This window comes from Rutidosis leptorrhynchoides, chromosome 4 (genome assembly GCF_046630445.1).
Source record: "Rutidosis leptorrhynchoides isolate AG116_Rl617_1_P2 chromosome 4, CSIRO_AGI_Rlap_v1, whole genome shotgun sequence".
Lineage (NCBI taxonomy): Eukaryota > Viridiplantae > Streptophyta > Magnoliopsida > Asterales > Asteraceae > Rutidosis > Rutidosis leptorrhynchoides.
In genome coordinates this window covers 378,754,578-378,761,433 of record NC_092336.1, presented here as the reverse complement: position 1 = coordinate 378,761,433, position 6,856 = coordinate 378,754,578, and positions in this window count along the sequence as shown.

The window sequence follows — 6,856 nt, the reverse complement described above, 5'->3', positions numbered from 1 at the left end:
TCTCCCGTGTGTTTATATCGCGTAGAATTTTGTTTGTGTTTGTTTATATCATCAAGCGAGGCGGTCGTTGTACTAACAAGTTGATACGACGTGTATGCGTAATAAGGACTTGTAAACCTTATTACGGGTGCAAATCATGTCTAACAAGTGATGTACAATGAGTGTTTAGCAAGATGGGACGGTGTTGTGCGTGTGGTCTTGATAATGCTAAAAACGAACATATATTTCATAGCATTATTCCTCAAGAAAGACAAGCTTTTAGTTGCAATTGTTCTATTTACAAGTGATATTCGTTTAAACAATAAAAGGTGAAGACAAAAGACAGATTCGACGAATTGAAGACGCAAAGGTCCAAAAAGCTCAAAAGTACAAAATACAATCAAAGAGGTTCCAATTATTGATAAGAAACGTCTCAAAATTACAAGAGTACAAGATTCAAAACGCAAAGTACAAGATATTAAATTGTACGCAAGGACGTTCGAAAATCCGGAACCGGGACATGAGTCAACTCTCAACGGTCGACGCAATGGACTAAAAATTACAAGTTAACTATGTATATAAATATAATATAATATATAATTAATTATATTAATTATATATATATTATATTTATAAAATAAACCGTCGGCAATGAAAGAAGCCAAAGTTGTGAGCTGGAATTTCAAACTCCGCGACTCGCGGAGTTTGAAGGAGGAAATGGCCGCGACTCGCGGAGTCCCCCTGGATGAAAATTCCTATAAAAGCCAGGGAATTCTGATCATCAAAAGCATCCATAATTCAATCTCTCTCTTAATATATACGTAACATATATATATATATATATATATATATATATATATATATATATATATATATATATATATATATATATTTTTTTAATTTTAATTTTAATTATAATTCTAATAATAAGGGTATGTTAGCGAATGTTGTAAGGGTGTAAGTCGAAATTCTGTCCGTGTAACGCTACGCTATTTTTAATCATTGTAAGTTATGTTCAACCTTTTTAATTTAATGTCTCGTAGCTAAGTTATTATTATGCTTATTTAATCCGAAGTAATCATGATGTTGGGCTAATTACTAAAATTGGGTAATTGGGCTTTGTACCATAATTGGGGTTTGGACAAAAGAACGACACTTATGGAAATTAGACTATGGGCTATTAATGGGCTTTATATTTGTTTAACTAAATGATAGTTTGTTAATGTTAATATAAAGATTTATAATTGAACGTACCCATAAATTACCATATACACTCGATCGGACACGATGGGCGGGGTATTTATATGTACGAATAATCGTTCATTTAACCGGACACGGGAATGAATTAACAGTCTATGGAATTATTAAAACAGGGGTGAAATTATGTACAAGAACACTTGGCATAATTGATAACAAAGTATTAAAACCTTGGGTTACACTCAGTCGACATCCTGGTGTAATTATTAAACAAAGTATTAAAATCTTGTTACAGTTTAAGTCCCCAATTAGTTGGAATATTTAACTTCGGGTATAAGGATAATTTGACGAGGACACTCGCACTTTATATTTATGACTGATGAACTGTTATGGACAAAAACCAGACGGACATATTAAATAATCCAGGACAAAGGACAATTAACCCATGGGCATAAAACTAAAATCAACACGTCAAACATCATGATTACGGAAGTTTAAATAAGCATAATTATTTTATTTCATATTTAATTTCCTTTATTTTATATTTAATTGTACTTCTAATTATCGTGTTTTATTTTATTGTTATTGTATTTAATTGCACTTTTAATTATCGTACTTTTTAATTATCGTAAGTTTATTTTATCGCACTTTTATTATTCGCAATTTCATTATCGTTATTTACTTTACGCTTTAAATTAAGTCTTTTATTTATTTAATATTTTACATTTTGTTTTAACTGCGACTAAAGTTTTAAAATCGACAAACCGGTCATTAAACGGTAAAAACCCCCCTTTAAAATAATAATATTACTTATATATATATTCGTATTTTTATAAATTAAACTAATATAGCGTTAAGCTTTGATTAAAAGATTTTCCCTGTGGAACGAACCAGACTTACTAAAAACTACACTACTGTACGATTAGGTACACTGCCTATAAGTGTTGTAGCAAGGTTTAAGTATATCCATTCTCTAAATAAATAAATATCTTGTGCAAAATTGTATCGTATTTAATAGTATTTCCTAGTAAAATTTAAGCTATTTTATATACACCTAGCATAACATCAAGTATTTTTGGCGCCGCTGCCGGGGACAATCTAGCTTAAAAGTCGGAAGCGTAACGCTAAATTTTAAAAAAAAAAAAATTATTTTTAGTTTACTTTTATTAAAATACGCTTTTGTAAAAATACGTTTTTAATTATTCGAAAATATAAAAAGAAAAACAAAAATATAAATATTTTTAAGATTTTGTTAAATATTTAAGTTTTATAAAGTTTCTTTATTTTTATTTTACAAAAATATAAGTTTTATTTAAATATTTTGTGTTTATTTAAAATATAAAATTAAAAACCGAAAAAAAATTTTATATATATATATATATATATATATATATATATAAATCTAGTTTTAAGATTTTTATTTATAAAATTATAAAGTAGTTCTATTTTTATATAAGTTTTTATTATATAAATATTTTTATTTAAAACAGAAAATATAAAGCATAATACAGAAAATATAAAAAAAAGAAAAAAAAAACAAAAACGCGTCGAATTAAATCCTGTACCTGAGTTGAATTTTAGAACCCAGCGACTCGTGGAGTTTTCCTGCTTCAGGCACCGCAACTCGCGGAGCAGCCCTGACACACGTGACAGAAACCCTAATCAGCATTAATTACGGGTTTTATATTTATTAATTAACTTTTAACCCTAATTAGGTTTAATTTTAATATATTAATTAGTTTTACTTTTTATTTAATGTATATATTTAGTTAAATTAGTTAAATTAATGTTAAATTAATAGTTTTAATAAATAAATAATATAAAAATAATATTTTTATAAAAATTGTACTTTTTACAATTTTTTTTGTATATTTTTATATTTTGTCCCTTTTTAATTATTTTAGCGTAATATTTGTATTTTTCGCTCGTATTTAGTTTTAAATATAGTTTTTGCCATAGTTATTTTTACTTCTAGATTTTTAGACTTTGCCGTAAAATCCCTTAAGTGCTTTTTCTTTAGACTAAGATTTAAGTGCTTTAGAATTCTGCGACGCCTTTTTAAGTTTTAGTTTATTTTTAAGTTATTGCCATTTGGGATATAGTTTTTCTTGTAAGCTTTAATATTTTTAGACACCTTTTACCTATGTATCAATTATCATTCCAATTAGTAATCTCAATTTGCGATTATAATTTTAAGTTAGTGATAGTAATAAGGTTGGGTTAGTCTAGTGTTTTTAAGTTCTATAAGTTACTCTTTTTCTTTCTTATTTTTATTTTTCGACCTTTTTCGATACGCTCTTTTTCTTTCTTATTTCTCGCTATTCTAGTTTTTAGAACATAGATTTTTATTCTACTTCTTATCTAAATTTCTTAAAATTACGAAAATTTATTTTAAGTGGTTAAATTGATAGACATCAAAATTTTCTGGTTCGTAGTAATAGTTGGATTTGTACGTGGACCGGGTTATTGGAGCCAAACAGTCCTCAATTATATTGAGACCAAACGAATCCTGCCCCTCTGCTGCATCTTTTGGCTATTCGAAACGTGGGCAAAATCAGAAAAGTCTATTAATTAGATAACTTATATAATTTTTCTTTCCTTTTTAAAAACTAATAGGATATTCAGTGAATGCACCGAGCAAGACGTTCACCACCTTTTGTACGTTCACCACCTGTAACTAGATCAAGACATTTAGCAAATATTACTGCCGCTGATTTTTCTTTAGAATCGTCATCCAGTCGACCAAGTACTCCAATTCAAATTTCCGATAATCTATTTTTTGAACCCGACCTCACAATTGAGAATCCGGAGAATATTCAGGGACGATTCATAGATCCTGAACCATTAAATTTTCCTCCGGAACCACCAATCATTCAAACATAGATTGTTGAGGAAAGAACCATTAAATCAGAATCCTCTAGTGATTCCGATTCAACAAATTCAATTATGGAGAATCTAGAACCTTTAAGTATGGAAGACCGAATGTGAGCTAAACGCACTGGCCAAGGTCACGCAATTACTCATCCTGACATTAATGCTCCAGATTATGAAATCAAAGGACAAATTCTACATATGGTGACTAATCAATGCCAATTTAGTGGTGCGCCGAAGGAAGATCCAAATGAACATCTACGTACCTTTAATAGGATCTGCACACTTTTTAAAATAAGAGAAGTGGAGGATGAACAGATATATCTCATGTTATTTCCCAGGACTTTAAAGGGAGAAGCCAAAGATTGATTGGAATCGTTACCTGAAGGGGCGATTGATACATGGGACGTTTTAGTTGAAAAATTTCTTAAACAATTCTTTCCGGCATCTAAAGCCGTAAGACTTCAAGGAGAAATTGTTACGTTCACACAGAAGCCAAATGAAACTCTATATGAGGCGTGGACAAGATTTGGAAAGTTATTAAGAGGATGTCCGCAACATGGTTTAGATACCTGTCAAATAGTACAAATATTCTACCAAGGATGCTACATCACTACAAGGAAAGACATCGATATAGCAGCTGGTGGTTCTATTATGAAGAAAACAGAAACTGATGCTTACAAAATTATTGATAACACTGCTTCCCACTCACATGAGTGGCACCAAGAAAAAGATATCGTTAGATCATCTAAAGCAGCTAGAGCCGATTCTAGCCATGACTTAGATTCCATTTCAGCAAAAATAGATGCTATCGAGAGATGAATGGAAAAGATGACTAAAGATATACACTCAATACGAATTAGTTGTGAGCAGTGTGGAGGACCACATTTGACAAAAGATTGTCTCAGTATTGAATTAACAATGGAACAAAGAGAGAATATTTCATACATAAACTAAAGGCCTGGAAATAATTATCAGAATAATTATCAACCGCCAAGACCGATTTACAATCAAAACCAGAACTATAACCGAAATATTCCATACAACAACCAACAAGGTCCTAGCAATCAACAAGTATCCAACAATACTTACAATCAGCAAAGACCTAATTTTCAAAACAAACCACCACAACAAACCGATGATAAAAAGCCAAATATAGAAGATATGATGACGAAGCTAGTTGAAACTCAAACGCAGTTTTTCACATCTCAGAAACAAACAAATGAACAAAATGCTCAAGCATTTAGAAATCAACAAGCTTCTATTCAAAACTTGGAACAAGAAGTAAGTAACCTAGCAAGGTTAATAGGTGAAAGAAAACCGGGAAGTTTACCTAGTGATACAAATGCTAACCCCCGGAATGAAACAGCTAAAGCTATTACCACAAGAAGTGGTACAACACTTAAACTACCTGAAATACCTGTAACTTCTGATGAAGCTATTCCTACTCCACAAGAACCACAACCTGAACAAGATAAGGAAACAGAACCGGTAGTTGAGAAGGTTAATGAAGATAACACAGTTAAGGCTAAACCTTATGTTAAACCATACCAACCACCACTTCCTTACCCGAGTAAGATGAAAAAAGAGAAACTTGAAGCCGAGCAATCCAAATTCTTGGATATGTTTAAACAGATATGTAAATCTTCCTTTCATTGATGTGATTTCAGGAATGCCTAGATATGCTAAATTCTTGAAAGATCTAATCACAAATAGAAAGAAAATGGAAGAACTCTCGGCCGTTACTATGAATGCTAATTGTTCAGCAGTGCTGTTGAATAAGATACCAGAAAAATTATCTGATCCAGGAAGTTTCACAATTCCATGTTTTCTGGGTAGTCTTAGTTCAATAGAAGCATTGGCAGACTTAGGTGCTAGTATAAATTTAATGCCGTTTTCACTATACGCTAAACTAGACCTTGGAGAATTGAAACCAGCAAGAATAAGCATACAACTAGCCGATCGATCAATAAAATATCCTAGAGGGATAATGGAGAATATGCTAGTTAAAGTTGGTACTTTAGTATTTCCAGTAGATTTTGTTGTTCTGGACATGGAAGAAGATTCTCAAGTTCCTCTCATATTAGGAAGACCATTCTTAAACACGGCTAAAGCAATGATAGACGTGTTCGGTAAGAAACTGACCCTAAGTATAGAGGACGAGAGTGTTACCTTTTCAGTTGATAGAGCAATGCAACAACCGCAATCTGCAGATGATACATGTTATTATATTCAAACTATAGATTCACATGCAGAATTGTTAGAAGAATTTCCAGAATTACAAGGAACAGGAGAATGTTCTTTAGGAGATTTACTGAACCAATTGATGAAGCTGAAATGTTAGCTACACTTATAGCTAATGGATATGAACCAACAACAGAAGAAATTCAAATGCTAAAAGAAGAAGACAGATATCAATATAAATCATCGATAGAAGAACCTCCGACATTAGAGGTAAAGCCACTTCCAAACCATTTGGAATATGCTTATTTACATGGTGAATCTGAATTACCTGTAATAATATCGTCTTCTCTTACTAAAAATGAGAAATCACAACTCATTTCTGTGTTGAAAGCTCATAAACCAGCCATTACATGGAAGATTCATGATATTAAAGGAATAAGTCCTTCGTATTGCACACATAAAATCCTTATGGAAGAAGGTCATAAAACGTATGTGCAACGCCAACGAAGACTAAATCCTAATATGCAAGATGTTGTTAAAAAAGAAATTATTAAACTGTTAGACGCAGGTCTAATTTATCCAATCTCTGATAGTCCATGGGTAAGCCCAGTTCAATGCGTACCTA